Here is a 17038-nt window from a genome sequence, read left to right as displayed (position 1 = left end):
AATTTGTTCTGTGCAGTTGTTTATTAGAAGTAAAACTGCCTGACAAAGATTTGTTGTCTATAGTTTTATTTAATGTTAGAAGTGTTCACAAAGATGGTTCACAACTTAAAACATTCTCTTTTGGATATTAAGCATTGTCCTCTAAAATTAAGGAAATTTACATTTTATTCTAGTTCCAATACATTTCTTTTGATAAGACTTACCATCTCATAGCATTACAGTCATGTCTCTAGATAGGGCAATCACATAAAAATATATATTTTTAAAATGAAGTAGTATTTCCAGGGAGTAGGACTAAACCTACCATTAAATTAGATTGATTCTCCTTTTTGGGAAACATGACTTATCCCACAAAATGTTTGAATGTGGGTAATACAAATCATAAAAATCCAGGGTGCTTGGAAGATCAGGATTGTGAGATTGTCCTTTAGTTTTGTTTGTTTGTTTTTCAGGGGTGGAATGGGGATTGGGGATGGAGCTACATCCCCAGCCCTTTTTATTTGGGACAGGATCTGGCTGAGTTGCTTAGAGCCTGGCTAAATTGCTGAGGCTGGCCTTGAACTTGCAATCCTTCTGCTTCAGCCTTCTGATTTGCTGGGATTACAGGCATGCGCCACTGCACCCATCCTGTCTTTCAGTTTGAAGTGGGCAGGTTTTCACCAGCTGACTTTATAAGAAGGATTGATGAGTTCTAAAATCTTCCTCACAGCCTGTTTGACTGAAATTCTTCTACTTACTGAGTTTAAGGCCTTTGCCAGCACATGGCAGAAAGAAGTAGAATCTTCTTTTTTTTTTTTTTTAGTCAGTGACAGGACACGTTATTGTGGGATTTATGTTCATTTTCCTGCGAAGACAAAGAAAATGTGATTCAATGACAGCATCAGATTCAAAATGAAATGAGAAAAAAAATGCAAAGGAAGACAAAAAGAAGCTTTAGAATAATGTTAGATGTTAACAATTTCCAATGGCATGTAAGAAGAAATGAATGAAAACACTTAGGAGGTGGGAGAAAGTCTTTGGTTGATCTCTTTTTTTTTTTTCCTCTTGAATTAAAGATATTCTCTAGGGCTCTCTAGGGAACAGAGGACTTTTTTCCTTTCTAGAAACCATCCAGGAACCTTAACACCTTCAGAAAGGCTTCCCTCAGTTCATTTCCCATTTCCAGGAGAAATGAATGGTGTGATGGGAAATATCAGTATGATTGCATCAGCACTGACTCTCCCCTGAGGAATCAGAGAGCCAGAGGTTATTACCAGAGACCCCCACGACGCACAGTGAGGTGGAGTGTTGAGATGATTGCTGCCTTCATAGCCCTCGTGTGCACCGTTTGCTGGGGTCTCTGGACCCTGTGGCATGAAGTGTCATTTGCTTGGTGTGTCTAAATAGGGAGAAGAGTATCAGGAAAAATGAAGTCAGGCAAAGAATACATGGAATTATAGCACACAGGTCCACAGAACTCTGTAAGGATTCTGTGTTTGGGATCAAGGTCTTTGATAGCTTCAGGACTGTGGCATGCTTGGTGATTAGGAAGTTTCTGTAAAAAGACACAGAATGCCTGGCTGCTAGGAAGTTTCTGTGCAAAGACACAGGATGCCTGGCTGCTGTAGCAATGTCCTTCATGAGGAGGCTGTCTGTTAGAGTCTTATCAGCCTGGACCTTGATCTCAGGCACACAACTCCTTGGAATATAGGGACTCAGTAGTTAGAAAACCACAATGTTTCACTGACCCTAAAGCTGTTCACATAACAGTAACTTTATACAATGGACTATCTTGAGAGCTGCACAAAGCTCCTAACACTGCATATTGCAACTTATTCTGTAACTGAGGAATAAGCTGCATAATGTTGCTAAGTCCGTAACCTGCCTAACAATACAATGAACAATATGTACTAATGATGCCAATGACCTAAAGTCACTTTTGATATAAATAAAGTTTGGCAGCTTGGCCTCTCTGCCATTCTGCCATCTTTCCTGCCTCTGCATCTTGCCTCTCTGTCTCATTTTTATTTTCCTTACAGAAATCTGTTTCAAAGCATTTAGGATTTTACTCACTTTGAATTCACAAATTATGTTTTTTTCAAGATTGACCTTGATGAAGTGACACCCTATTTCTCATGATGATGAGAAAGAATGCCTGAATCCCAAGGATGACACAGTTGATTTTAGCTTGATCCAGAGGAAAAATGGGTGAGATGTATAGGCCACCTTGAGTCAATAGAAGCTGCTGGGACCAAAAGTAAACGAGGCACTTTTAATTATCCAGGAGGCTCGCTAGCTTATCTCTGACCTCCGTGTCTGGAGACAGCAGCATAACAAAACCATTCAGAGGCATTAAACATAAGAAGCATATTCTAGAGAAGGCCAAGCTGATTGAGAAGATGTCATCCCAGGAGATAGCTCTCTTGAGCCAACCAATGCAGTTCAGTAGGATGGTGAATCCATTTCCTCAAATCCCTTTAGACAGTTCACCAGCAATCAGTCATAAATATTGTCTCTATTGCACTTGATATGTCAGCAGAGAGTTCTGATTTAGAATTCACTGATGATAAATTGTATATGGCTGCTGCTCATGTCATGCTGCAGTTGGCTTTATTTGTCCCTGTTGTCAGCTGTGTTTCAGGTCAAGTAGATAGCCAGCTCTGCTGTGGGCTAGGACTGCCTGAAGAGTTTCCTGTCTGAGGCCAGTAACTTCCTATTTAAATAGTGGTGATTGCAAGGCTCTAAGATGCAAATGAGAATGGATCTGATTTCTTGGATTTGCACAGTCTTTCTCATTTTAAGCTCTTTACATCTTGTTTCTTGTTTTTAAATTATTGTTCTTTGTTTTTTTTCTAATTGACAGAAAGAATTGTATATATTTATTATATATATTTATTGCAACATGAAGTTTTGAATTCTATATACATTTTGGAAGGATGAACTCGTTTATCATGAATTACTTCACATAGTTATTGCTTTTGTGGTGAGAATACTTAGCATCCACTCTTAACATTTTCAAGGTTATGATATATTATCATTAGCTGAACTTATGTTGTCTGATAGGTGTCTTGAATTATTCGTATTATCGAACTGTAATTTTGTATTAATTGACCAAGTACTCCCTGATCAACTTCCTCTACTTCGTAACCACTCTTCTGTTCTTTACTTTATGAGATAAATCTTCTTATATTTCACATTAAGTAAGATCATGCAATATTTGTCTTTCTGTGCCTAACTTAATGAACTTAACATCAACATTCTCCTGTATTCCCTTATCTTTATGAATTAATACTATTCACTTTGTATATATACACCACATCTTGGGTATAGCACATAATGATGCTATAAACATGGGTGTGCAGGTCTATTTTCAACATAGTGATTCCATTTCTTTTGGATATATCCCAGCTGTATGGAAAGTTGAGCAATATTTATTTTTCCTATCCATGAACACAGGATAGCTTTCCACTTATTTGTGTCTTCTTTAGTTTCCTCCATTAATGTTTTACTGTTTTCAGTGTAAGGATCTTTCACCTCCCTGTATTTATCCTTACATATTCTGTGTTGTACTATAAATGACATTTTTTGATATTGCTGAATTATGTGATAATTCTATTTTTTATTTTTTTGGTATATTTACTGGCCACTTCTATGTCTTCTTCTGAAAACTGTTTACTCAGGTCTTTTGCCCATTTTTTTTTAGTTTGATTATTTGTTTTCATGCTACTGAGTTTCTTATGTGTAGGGTATTAATTCCTTATCAGATGGATAGTTTGCATGTACTTTCTCCCAATATGTAGTTTGTCTCTTCATCTTGTTCATTGTTTCCTTTGCTGAACAGATGTTTTTAATTTGATGAAATTCCTTTCATCTACTTTTGCTTTCATTGCCTATATTGTCAAGGTCATATAAAAAATATCATTGTCTGGACCAATGTTGTGGGGCTTCCCCTCTGTTTTTTTCTAGTGATTTCATAGTTTTAGTCTTACATTAAAGCTTAATTCATTGTGAGTTCATTTTTGTATATGGTATGAGATAGAACCTAATTTCATTCTTCTGCATTAGGATATCCAGCTTTCCCAGCACCACTAATTGGTGAGACTGTCACTTCCCTTTTGTGTGTTCTTGGTTCCCTTCCACTTATTTGCGTCTTACTCTGTTTCTTCCATGTTTTATAGTTTTCATGTAAAGATATTTCACTTCCCTGGGTTTTTTCTTACATATTTTATGTAGTATTATAAATGGGATTTTTATATCTTTTTTTAACAGCTTATTCTTTGTGTATAGAAATCTTATTGATTTTTGTGTTAATTTTGTATCCTACAACTTCATTGAATTTGTTTATTGGTTATAACAGTTCTGGGTAAAACTTTTAGGGCTTTCTAAATGTAAGATCATATAATCTGCAAACAGTGACAATTTAACTTTTTTCTTCAATCTACATGCCATTTATTTCATTCTTTTATCTAATTGCTCTGGCTAGGACTTCCAGCACTATGTTAAATAGAAGGGGTGAGAACAAGCATTCTTGGCTTATTCTAGATCTTAGAGGAAAAGCTTTCAGCTTTTTCCATGGAGTGCAAAATTGGTTGTGGTTTTGTGATTTATGGTACATTACTTTTGTGCTTAGTTTATTGAGAGTTTTCATTATGGAGGGATGTCAAATGTTGTCAATACTTTTCTTGCATCTATTGAAATGGTCATAAGGTCCTTATCCTTTATTCTGTTAATGTGAAATATCCCATTTATAGGTTTGCATATGTTGAGTTATCCTTATGTCCCTGGAATTAATCCCACTTTATCATCATTAATAATCTTTTGTATTGTTGAATTTTGTTTGTATTTCGTTACGAATTTTTGGCATCTATATCCATTGGAGTTATTCTTCAAGATTCTGATTGGAAAATAGAGCTAAAATTTAATTTAACAGTTTCAGTATCATTACCATTGCTAATAACTTGCACTGTCCCCCAAAAGTGTGGTCTACTTTGCCCAAATATAGACTTTGAAGCTTAAAAAGTGATTATGAATTTATAGTTTAAAAAGTTAACATTAATACTTCTGCCATCAAAGTAACCCATTGGCTTCATTAATTAGAAAATGCAGATACAGCAATAGTAGTTTTTCATTTTCTTGAAAAGACACCATTATTTGATGTGTGGTAGATATTTATATTTGCATTAAATTTATTATGGTTCATTAAAATATGAGTATAATCTTTAGAAGCTTTTATAAGAATGGATACTCATTTCAAAAGCAAGACACATCTGATTAGATTTTTACTATTTGCATACTTTTTGTTTTTTATGATTAAGGCACACAGCATCTTAATCCTTAAAAAAAACACCCAAATACAGCAAGATTATCTTGCATTGACTTCAATGTTTCGCCAACTTAACATATAATTTGGAAACTTTCAGCCCTTATTATAATAGGAGACAATCTCTATCAGAGTGAAAGGACATTCAACAAATGCCCAGAATCATTTTGCATATTTATTTTGAGAATGTTGGTAGTAACCTAAACTATATATACAAATTGGAGACAAAGAACCCCACCCATCAGGTGGGGTGAGGACTCAAGTATCTTTTCATGAATTTATGAGCTATTAAAATTCTCTTTTGTCAACTGTTTATATTCTGCTCATTTTAATCCTTTTTGTGGATTTCTAGGAGGTCTTTATACCTTTTTATGAATTAATAGGATGTTGATATATAGGCATGGAGGGAAATCAATTTTACTGTGGTAAAAATTTACAGTAATTTCTCAGTTTTTCATTTGTCTTTAGATTTTTCTTTTTCTTTTTAAATTAAGCAGAAGTTTACAAATTTTAAAAAGATATGTTTGCCAGTGATTTTCCTATGACTTTTGAATTTGGAATTATAACTTTTCCATTGAAATTTTCATGTCTCTCTGTGTGTATGTTTTTGTGTGTCTTAATGTCTTAGTTTTCTTTTGCTATCATAAATGCCTGATGCTGTGGATAGATTTTAGAGAAAAAGGTTTATTTAGCTCAATGTCTTGGAGACTGAAAGTTCAAGATTAAATTGTCTATTTATTTGGCCTCTGGAGAAAGTTTCATGGCAGATGAAATTTCAATGGCAGGAGTACATGTAGAAGAAATCTCATAGTGAGGTAGGAAGCCAAAGAACAGGGATGGGGGTCAGGTTTGTTCTTTTATAATAACTTAGTCCTGTTGGAACTAATTGGAACCCCACAAACACTACCTTAATTTTTTTTCTAAGGGCCATGCCCTCAATAAGCTAATCACTTCCCATCAGATCCCACTTTTTTAAAGATTCCATCAACTTAATGGTAGCACACTAACAACCAACAACCAAGTCTTCAAGTCATGAACCACTGGGGAACAAGAAGAATAAATGAGAGGAAGAGAGAGTTCCAATAATTCTGACTTAACAATTCACCTTCTCCCTTGCTTTAAGGTGCCAACATTGCTTAAATAATTTGCCTTTTATATTTGTAGACCAACTACTAGTAATATGACTGGTTATAATTACATAAGAGAACTTAAGAGCATTGAAGGTTTTAAATTTTTAACTGATGAATATCATAAATTTTCTATCATCACCCTGAAAAATCCTCTTATACCATTAGTCAGACCTCATGATTTATTGTGTATACAATAGAGTTACTACATGAGATGTATTCACAGATATACTAAGTCTCACAAATAAAATTTGGGGCAATAAGTGGGAAAGAATAGGATCTCAGAACGAAGATAAATAAAAAAAAATAATAAAACTTAGAAAGAGTGTATCTGTGTGGACTTGGATAGATAAAGGTAGGAATCCAGAACTCTCATTCTAGTGGAAGTAATCTTTCTTCCCTTGTTGGGAAGGATTACTCTCACTTTACTCCAATATTGAACAGTAGTCTTTCCTAGGAATGTTGCTGTGCAAAGGGATGCCTATCTTTCTTGAGATGCACATCAATCACCATTAATCAACTCTAAACCTGTAATCAACGTTATATTTTAGTATGCCTTCAGGTAATATGGGGAGGGAGACCATAATTTGGAGAATGATCACAATTTCTCACCAAAGATGAAAACACTTTACTCCAAAAGTGGACTAGACACTTGAACAATACATAAGAAAATGGATTTTATAGTTTTTAGATCAAGAAGAAAATATATCACTGGCTCCTGGGCGATGTAATTACCCCATCACAGACATAGGATTGAAAGTGTTAGTTCAGGTAACCAGTTTACTTGTTTGGTTGACCAAAGCTTGAAAAAAGTTGTTACTTACATTAAATGAGATTTTAATGCCAAAACTGATAGAATGTACAAGAAATAATTCTAAAGATGTAGGAAGATAGATACATTAGTTGAATTTATTTTATGTTGCCTTTATCCTTACCCCATTATTATATCACTTGAGAGAGCATGAAGGACACTCTTTTTACTTAAGCACTGAGAAATAAATTATTGAGTGAATTACCAGTATTCTTGAAAAACTCTGCAATGCTATCTCAATAGAAAGTGTTATGGTGATAGATACTTGATATGGCTTTCCTAATTTCATTGGAATGATGGGATCCTGAAGAGTCAGATCTTAACAGAAGCAAGATGGGCACAAATACTATACTTAACAGCAAGAACTTAGTGGTGATCAGAATACTTTGATCCTCAGTTATATTCAATAGTATCTAATTGATCGTAATGTTTACAGAATGAAAGAGATGGGAAGCTGACCAAAATCCTACTAGTCTTTACAGCAGTAGCCATTCTACACTGGCACCAGAAAGCTGGCTTGAATTGCCAAAAACAGACATGGATTTCACTTGGTTTTCAATCATAAGTCACTGTACAAATTCAATGCTGTTTAACTGCAGATGAGGCCAGATTCTCCAGAGGAAAGGCCTTTAGCTCTCCCACAAGTATATGCCATCTATCTGTCTATCTTCCTCTAACACATCCTCTGCTGCATTTATTGGGATGACTGCAAAATACTCAGAGCTTTGATTGAGTAGTGGACATGATTTCTAAGTTGATATTTATTCATGGGGACCCCAAACAACACTATAGTTAACTGATAAAAATAGATAATTATATCTGTGGGTATGAAATTATATTGGGACCTAGAACTCATGCACTGGTCTGTGGTTATTTTTACATTACTTAAATGTGTAACTGAAACAGACATACCTAAAAACCAAGGAAAGGAGAGATCCAAGATGGTGGAACAGAGGAGATTGTGTTCCTGGCTGCTCCATGGCGTGAAACTAAGAAAGCAGACAGGCAGCTTCTTCACAAGATGGGTGAAAAAAATAAAAAAAGAGAGGGGGTGTACTTTACTGGAACCTAAAAGGAGGCAGTCAAAGCAGATTGGGGACATAGGGGGTTGTATAGAATAAAATAAGAAAAAAATCCCCAGCTGCATGGCTGCTTCCACAGTTGGGCTGGGAGCTTCAGCCAGAGCAGTCCCTCCATGAGTGTAGTAGAGGGATAAAGAAATCCAAGAAACCCACATTTTTGGGAGGCCAGAGGTGTGACTGGGTACAAAGCCATTTAGAGACCAAGGACATTGCCCAACAGACCTGAAGAACTCCCTGCATAATATCCAAGTGTGGGGAAAGAACCCTCCATCACTCCAGGTGACGTGTAGAGGACAAAGGAAGGAACAATTTTGCAGCTGTGGCATGGGGGCTGGCAACTGAGGAAGGCTATTTCTGGCAAACCCAAGTTTGGCTTGAAATACAGGCCCAATAAACACACAATGCACAACATAGAGTGTGCTTAACTGACCAGAAGAAAATCAAATGTGGAGAGAGGTTTACATAGGGGACAACTGGTCACGGAAACCCACCTGGCTCTACCCCTCCCCCTTCAATCTGATTGCTTGTAGGACCAGCTGGGAGAGGTGCATCTGGCTGGGAACTTGGAAGGGCTGGGCTGGGAGATATTGTTTAGAGACTGAACCTGAGATCAGGAAAAGTGGGGTCTGTAGGTGAACAAAAGGGACTGAGAATTGGCTCCCTTACCATAAGAATGGTACCCAGGGAAGCCCTGGGGTAAAGTCTTCCAGGGTAGACCAGCAAATGTTGGTCCCTGGAGGTGCACTGATATCAAATCTCCAGACCAATTAGTATTTAGGGAAGAGCCTGGAGCCAACCTAATCCTAAACTCTGCCTCCAGGAATTCTGCCTATGGGATTACCTCTCTCACTCTAGTATCCAGAGGGTGGAGCATCACTCTCCAGAAGACCCCACCTAAAACTGCTGAGAAGAGAAGCTGAGACTATTTTGAACTCCAACAGAAATAATTCTTTAACTTTTTATCAAGATTTTTAAAATTCTTTTTCACTGCTTAATTGTGACCTTAATGGTACATGGACATTTATTCAGTTTCCTATTTTTCTTCTTCTTCTCATCTCTAGCATCTTTGAAGCCAGTTATTTCACATGGATTAGTTTTCTGTGAACTAAGTTGTTATTTACATTAAATGAGATTTTAATGCCAAAACTGATAGAATGTACAAGAAAGAATTCTAAAGATGTAGGAAGATAGGTACATTAGTTGAATTTATTTTATGTTGCCTTAGTATATTTTATTTTATGTTGCCTTAGTATATTTTATTTTATTATTTATTTTATGTTTGATTAGTACATTTTAAGTTTTTAAATATTCTTTTGTTTTTATTTTTTATTTAAATATTTGCTTTATATATTTTCTCCTACATGTTTCCCTTGATTCTCTCTTCTGCTAATAGCAAATCTCTATTGTTCTTTCTCACTCTTCCTTTAATCTTTTATTTCTCTTTTCTCTCTCCTGTTTTGTAATCTTTTCATCCTATATCACTTCTGTTCTCTCCATGTCCACCATTTGAAAATGTAAACCCTCCTGCAAACTTGCTATTTTTATTATAGGCATAACTGATCATATCATTTATGTTTGCATTGGTTGTTGTTATTTGTCTCCCTCTAAACAGTGAGATACTGGAAACCTTCAGGGACATGATAAGTCCACAAAGCAGAAACTCTACTGCCTCATATTCATACAGTTAGATGGGTAGACACACAAACAACATGAAAAAGCAAAGAAACAAATTGCCCCAAGCAAACCAAGATACTCCAATAACAGAATCCATCAATACCACAGTGGAAGAAATGTCAAAGAAGGAGTTTAGAATGTACACAGTAAAACTGATCTTTGAAGTAAAGGATGCTACAGATACATATAGCAAAAGATTACTTCAAAAAAGAGATGGAAGTTCTGAAAACAAAACAAAAACACAAAAATCCTCAAAATAAAGAAAACAATAAACCAAATTAAAAATTCAATATAAAACCAAAAGACTAGACCACTTGAAAGACAGAACCTTAGGCAATCAAGACAAAATATATAATCTTGAAAATAGAGTTGGCTATGGAGAGAAGATGTTTAGAAACTATGAACAGAACTTCTAAGAATTATGAGATAATATGAAAAAAATCAAATTTAAGATTTATCGGAATTGATGAAGGCACAGATTAATCAAAGGAATTCACATTTTTTTCAATGAAATAATATCAGAAATTTCCCAGTTCTAAAGAATGAAGTGGAAAATCAACTACAAGAGACTTATAGGACCCCAAATATGCAAAATTACAACAGACCCACATCAAGTCACACTATAATGAAAATGCCTAGCATACAGAATAAGGATAAAAATTTAAAGGCTGCAAGAGGATAATATCAGATTACATATGAGGGGAAACCAACTCAGATCTCAGCTGATTTCTCGACCCAGACCTTCAAAGCTAGAGGGCCCTGGAATAACATATACCAAACTCTGAAAGAAAATGGATGCCAACCAAGGATCCCATATCCATCATAAGCTTCAGACTTGCAGATTAAATAAAAATCTTCCATGATAAACAAAAACTAAAAGAATTTGCAACCACAAAGGCTGCACTTCAGAATATTTTCAACAAAATATTCCATAAAGATGAAATGAAAAAAAAAATGTGAAAACCAGTGAAGGACTTCTACACAAAAGGAATAGTTATTCAAAGGAGAAACTAATTCAAATTAAAAACTAGAAATGAACCAAAATGACCAGGAACACAAATCATATCTCAATAATAACCTTGAACATTAATGGCATAAACTCATCATTCAAAAGACATGGACTGGCAGATGATTGAAAAACGATAGCCAACAATATGCTGTCTGTAAGAGACTCGCTTCATAGGCAAAGATATCAACAGACTAAAAACAAAAGGATGGGAAAAACACATCACCCACATGAATCAAATAAACAAGCAGGGATTTCTATCCTCTAAAAAAACCAAGTTGTATAAGCTATATAATTGTGATTATACAATTATAATATTACCTTAATACATTTTTAGCATTTGTAAAGTTGTTTTGTTGGCTCCCTTTCCACTGCTATTAATTTTTTCTTGATTAGACTTGTTAGATTTTTATCAGCTTTTAGCTGTATTATTTCTTCTCTATATCACATATTTCTGCTCTTATTCTTATTTTTTCTTTCTATACCTAATTTGAAAATAATTTGATTGTTAATTTAGCTTCTTTCTGATATAAGTACTTTAAGTTATAAGTGTTCATCTGAGTACTATTTTGTTTCAGAGATTCTGATATTTTAATCTTTTATTATCACTTAGCTCAAAGCACTTATTATTTACTTTTTTCTTTGATCTATGAGATACTAATAAGTGTGCTGTTTAATTTTGAAGTAGTTGAGACATGGGGGTGGGGTTCTAAATATCTTAAGGTGATTGATTTCTAATGTAATAAATCACACAGGAAACACAGTCTGCATGATTTCAAATTTTTAAAATTTCTCAAAGCTTATTTTATGATACAATATAGTCTATCTTTATTAACATTTTACTTGTCATTTTTGTGTGTAGTTCTCTATAAATAACAAGTAGGTCAAGGTGGCTGATAATGTTAAGCCTTCTATATCATTACTCCTTCCAGCAAAGTGAGGAAGCTTAAAATCTCTATGATTGTGGATTTGAAATTTTAGTTTTATTAATTTTTACTTCATGTAGTTTAAAATTTTGTTTTTAGGTACATAGACATTTAGGGTTGTTATACTTTCTTAAAGAAGTTACCCTGTTATGGTTATAAAATGTTCCTTTTTATCTCTGAAAATACTTTTTCATTAAATTTATTTATATTAATAGCTCTTCTTAGATTTCTCATGCTTATTTCTCCCTTCTTTTGCTTTTTACCTATTGTTATATTGATATTTAAAGTGTTACATATGTATAGAGCATATAGTTATTTTTATATAGTTTGTTTTTACACATGTTGAACATTTATATTTTTAAATTACAATATCTACTTCATTTATATTTAAATTAATAATTGCTATTGTTGGAAAAAAACAAAGAACACCTGACATGAACGTTAGTGGAAAATTGGATAAATGATAGGTTTGATGATATAATATTTTAGAAAATGGGTTGAATGTGGGACGGGTTCCTCTTCCCCTATCAGACTGTCAAGCTCAGAGAGAAGATTGTTAGAATGCTTTTGTTGCAATTATTCATTCACTCATTTATCATAAAGAACACAGCAACAGGTTTATTTTATTGTTTATTAACACTTTTTATTTTGCAAATAAAAATAATATATACATATATGCAAATATATACATACACACACACACACACACACATATATATATATATATATATATATATGAGTATTTTTTATATGTTCATTTGCCATTTGATTATTGTCTTCAATGAAATACCTGTTTATGTGTTTTGTTAATTTTTAACTGCATTATTTGCTGATTGTTGAGTTTTCCAGTCTTTTTGTATTGTGTAAGCAAGTATGTGTTTTGCAAATGTTTTCTCATAGTTAAAAAAAAAAAAAAAAACAAAGTCAGGCACAGAAGGACATATGCCACACATTCTGACTTACATGTGGGTACTAATGTTGATCTTATCGGAGGAGAGAGCAGAAAGTGGTGACCAGAGCTTCAGAAGATATGGGTTAAAGGGGAGGGTTAACAGGTACAGAAGTACAGTGGTATAGGAAAAATGACTTCTAATGTTCTATAGCAACATAGAATAACTATGGTTGACAATACTTGATAGTGTTTCAAAATGGGAAGATTCTGAATATTCCCAATGAAAAGAATTGGTAAATATTTGAAAACAAAATATTTGAGGTGGTTGATATACTAATTGACCTGATCTGATTATGCATTGTATACATGTACTAACACACTGAAGCTCATAAAAATATGTACTTGCTATTTTCCAAGAAAATGATATGTAAATAATTAGTTTATATTCATTAAAAAAATAAAATTAAAATTAAAATACCCCCCAAAAGAAAAATCCCATGTTGGCTCTTATAATCATGGAGTGAGAGTTAATATAGTTAAAGTTCCATGAAGAACACTTCCCACAGAGAGAGCAAAGCTAAATTTTGTATTTGGCAGAATTGCCAACATTTGTTTTATTATTGAAGACTTGAAATATGCAGGAATGGTGAAATTTTATGATATGTCCATTAATAATATATTAATTAAATATCTATAAATTCTAGATAAAATTAATTTATTAGATATTGCTCTCAAGAATGAGTGATGCAATTATGAAATATCTTTTCTAAGTTTATGGGGATGATAACATGTTTTTTCCCCTTTGGACCTCTATAACTATGGTTAATTATTTAGATAAATTTTCTAACATTAATTTATTTTTGTATTCATAATGTAAATTCTACTTGGTCTTAGGGTACTATTATAAGAAAACTCTGTTATTTTTGCTTGTCAATGTTTATAACTTTATTTTGATATTCCCAAAATTAAAAAAAAAAAAAAAAAAAAAAACAAGATTAGGTTGTAGTTTTTCTTTCTTTCTTTCTTTTTCTTTTTTTTTAAACTCACTCTGGGCAGGTTCTGATACCAACGGAACATTTCAGAAAAAAATTTAGTTTTTCTTTTGTTGCATGGTTAATGTTAGTCATCACTTCAGTGCTGTGACCTATATACCTGACTCGAACAACTGAGAGAAGGAAAAGTTTTTTTCAGACTCACAGTTTCAGAGCTTCAGTTCATCACTGGTTGATTCTATTGAATTGGGCCAGAGGTGAGGAAGCACATCATGGTGAAAAAGGTGTGGTGAAGGAAAGCTTCTTAAGTCATGGCAGCCAGGAAGGAGAGAGAGAGAGAGAGAGAGAGAGAGAGAGAGAGAGAGAGAGGAATTTAATCCCCCCAAGGGCACTTCCTTAGTGACATACTTCCTCCAATCATGATATACCTGCCTAAAGTTATCATCACCCAGTAATCCATTCAAATTGTTAATGCATCAAATGGATTAATGAAGTGATGTGATTACAGGTCTCATCATTGCCTAAAAGCCTCACATCTGCACCTACCTGAATTGGGGACCATGCTTCCAAAACATGAGCTTTTAGGGGGGCATTTCCAGATTCAAACCATAACACTTGAACAGCTTAAATAATGTTAGAATCATCTGTTCTTTTAAAGTGCTGGTAATTTTCCCCCCAGAGCTTGGAGTTTTCATTTTTTTGGTTGTAATTCCTTAACAAAATTCTCATATTCTTTTAAGAAAATCAGGATGTTTATGTTTAATATTTCTCCTAAAGTTTGATTAAAGCTATGACACATTGTCCCATTTATTCCACAGAAGTTTAAAATTTTATTTTCAAAGAATTAGCTTGCATACTTGCACTTTGTCTCTGCCCACTATTTTTCTTGATTACACTATTTGCTAACTAGTATTAATTTTTTCATCTCAAAAGAGTATGCTAACTCACACATTTCAGCATTTAATTTTACCTCCATTCATTCTTCTTATTATTATTAGAGTTTTATAGTTATACATACAGTAGTTGGCTTCATCCTGACACACTTCACTCATTTGTGCACAGAATTTGATTTCAGTTCATGATACTCCTCTTATCCTTCCTATTCTCCCTCCCCTGCCCTGTTCTTCTTCTACTCTAAGAGATGTCCTTTCATTCATTCATTTATATTTATTTGATTTCTTCTTTTTACTTATACATAAAAGTGAATTCCCTGTGATATATTTATATTTGTGCATAACATGATTTTTAAAGAATTCATTCTGCATTGCCTTTTCCATCCCTCCCCTCTGTCTCTGGATCTCCTTCTTCTAGATTACTGATCTCTAGTCATTCTTTCTGCTTTCTTATGGTATATTTTGTTTTTCTTTGTTTGATTTTCTGAGTTGGGTATTTTTTGGTATTTGCAATTAAATATGAGTTGTCCTTCGAGTGGTTTTAGATATAATCTGTGGCCTAAGACTGTTAGACTTAGAAAGTCCCACTTTTTAAATTGTTCCTTGGTTGGGATCTGGAAACTTAGATTTCTGGAGAGCTTCTTCCTTTCCCTGAAGAGAGTGGCTCATTGTTCTTAAAACCCTGTGTATAAACAATGTGGATTTTGCTCAACACCTGGGTTTCTTCTTGGGAACCTGGAGTTTTAGTACATGCAAGATACCACATACACATATGCACACACATTATTGTATAAACAGCAAACTTATTCTAAGTACCTCTTTCATTCTATCATACTCTTATAATTTTTGTCAATTGTATTATTATTACATTCTCTTGGCCCTTAAAATATAATTAATTTGTTTTAGTGTTGGTTTTATAATCAGATATTTTCAAGTGTTAATGCTAGTTCTTCCACTATAAATTGTTAATCATCTCTTGTTGAGATATAGCTCAGAATAATTTCCTTCAAAAAAGTTTTGAGTTCTTGCATTTCTTAAAAGATTGTATGTGTGTGTGTGTGTCTGTGTGTGTGTGTGTGTGTGTGTGAGAGAGAGAGAGAGAGAGAGAGAGAGAGAGAGAGAGAGAACTTTGTGATGACAGTTTGGAGAAACAAAATTCTTGGGTTATGCTTTATTTTCTTGAACTTGTAAAAAAAAAATCTTAAAGTAGAATAATAATAAGCCATGCTTTTTACAATATATGTTTCTATAAAAAAAATCTGAGTTTAGCCATATTTTTAATCCTTTATAAGATGACTCAACTTTTTATTCTGGCTTACCAATCAAAAATTGTTTAATTCATATGTCTAAATTTGGCTACTCAGGATCTGTTAAAACTGGTAATGTGTGTGGTATTTTAAAACATATTCTGTTCAAGTTTTTATTACTTTAGGAATTATCTATTAAAGTATACATTTACATATGTATAATTTTCAATCATTTTTATTTTCTGCTTTTGCAATTCCATCTATCCATATCTTGTACCACTTTGGCCTATTTTTGACATCCAATGTTTTTACCTGCATCTTTTGAACTTTTTTTTTCTTAATTTTGCTTCATTTCATTTGCTTGTTCTATTTAAAGCCTGTGCATGTTATTTGCTGTGTTTCCCATTGTATTTATGGACTCATTGAACAATAATTTTTTGTTTCTGAGATGTTTGTTTCTTTCCTTCCTGAGTTTTATTAGTTTAGGATGACTAATGGCTTTCTGATATTTCTTCATAGAGAGTATTGCTTTATTATTTAAAAAAAGATCCACAGTAAATTTTGGTCATGATTTTCATCTACTCTGTGCTGGTATTTTTCTTGTATTTGACCGTTGTTAATTTTATAACTTTTATATTAATTTTCCTTCTTTTAATATTTATTTTTACTTATATGTTATGCCAGTGCAGTAATTGAATGGGTTGGTTGCACGCTGTTGGAATAGCTATTTGCATGTTTTCTGTGTCGTTTTCATCATCTAGAGGCTCCCTTTTCCTCTGTTTCTTCAGGCACAGGCTGAGTCCTACTAATAGAATTGATTTAAATGATGTTTTGTATATCCTCACCTTCTCCATTACGCTTAACCAAACCAGGATTAGTAGAGTTTTGCTCATGAGCGCTACTTACATATTTCTTGCAGCTGGTGTTGCAAATAAGGATTACAGGTTTTGCATTTCATCATGCATTCCTCACACTCAGGATTCATATTTTGGCTGTTGCTTTCTGAGATTGCAGGCTTCTTATCAATCTCTGTGCTGCTTCTTTTCCTTTTTTTGTATTTGCTTTTTCACAAATTTTGTTCAATTGTAA

General features: G+C 33.7%; 1 pseudogene; it reads right to left on the bottom strand.

The window, feature by feature from the left end:
• Positions 1-1099: 1099 nt before the first annotated feature.
• LOC114082904 (taste receptor type 2 member 9-like) lies at positions 1100-16803 on the bottom strand (annotated as a pseudogene).
• Positions 16804-17038: the final 235 nt, after the last annotated feature.

Source organism: Marmota flaviventris, chromosome 3 (genome assembly GCF_047511675.1).
Source record: "Marmota flaviventris isolate mMarFla1 chromosome 3, mMarFla1.hap1, whole genome shotgun sequence".
Lineage (NCBI taxonomy): Eukaryota > Metazoa > Chordata > Mammalia > Rodentia > Sciuridae > Marmota > Marmota flaviventris.
Note: the sequence above shows the minus strand (reverse complement) of the source record. Positions and strands in the feature narration are given on the sequence as shown.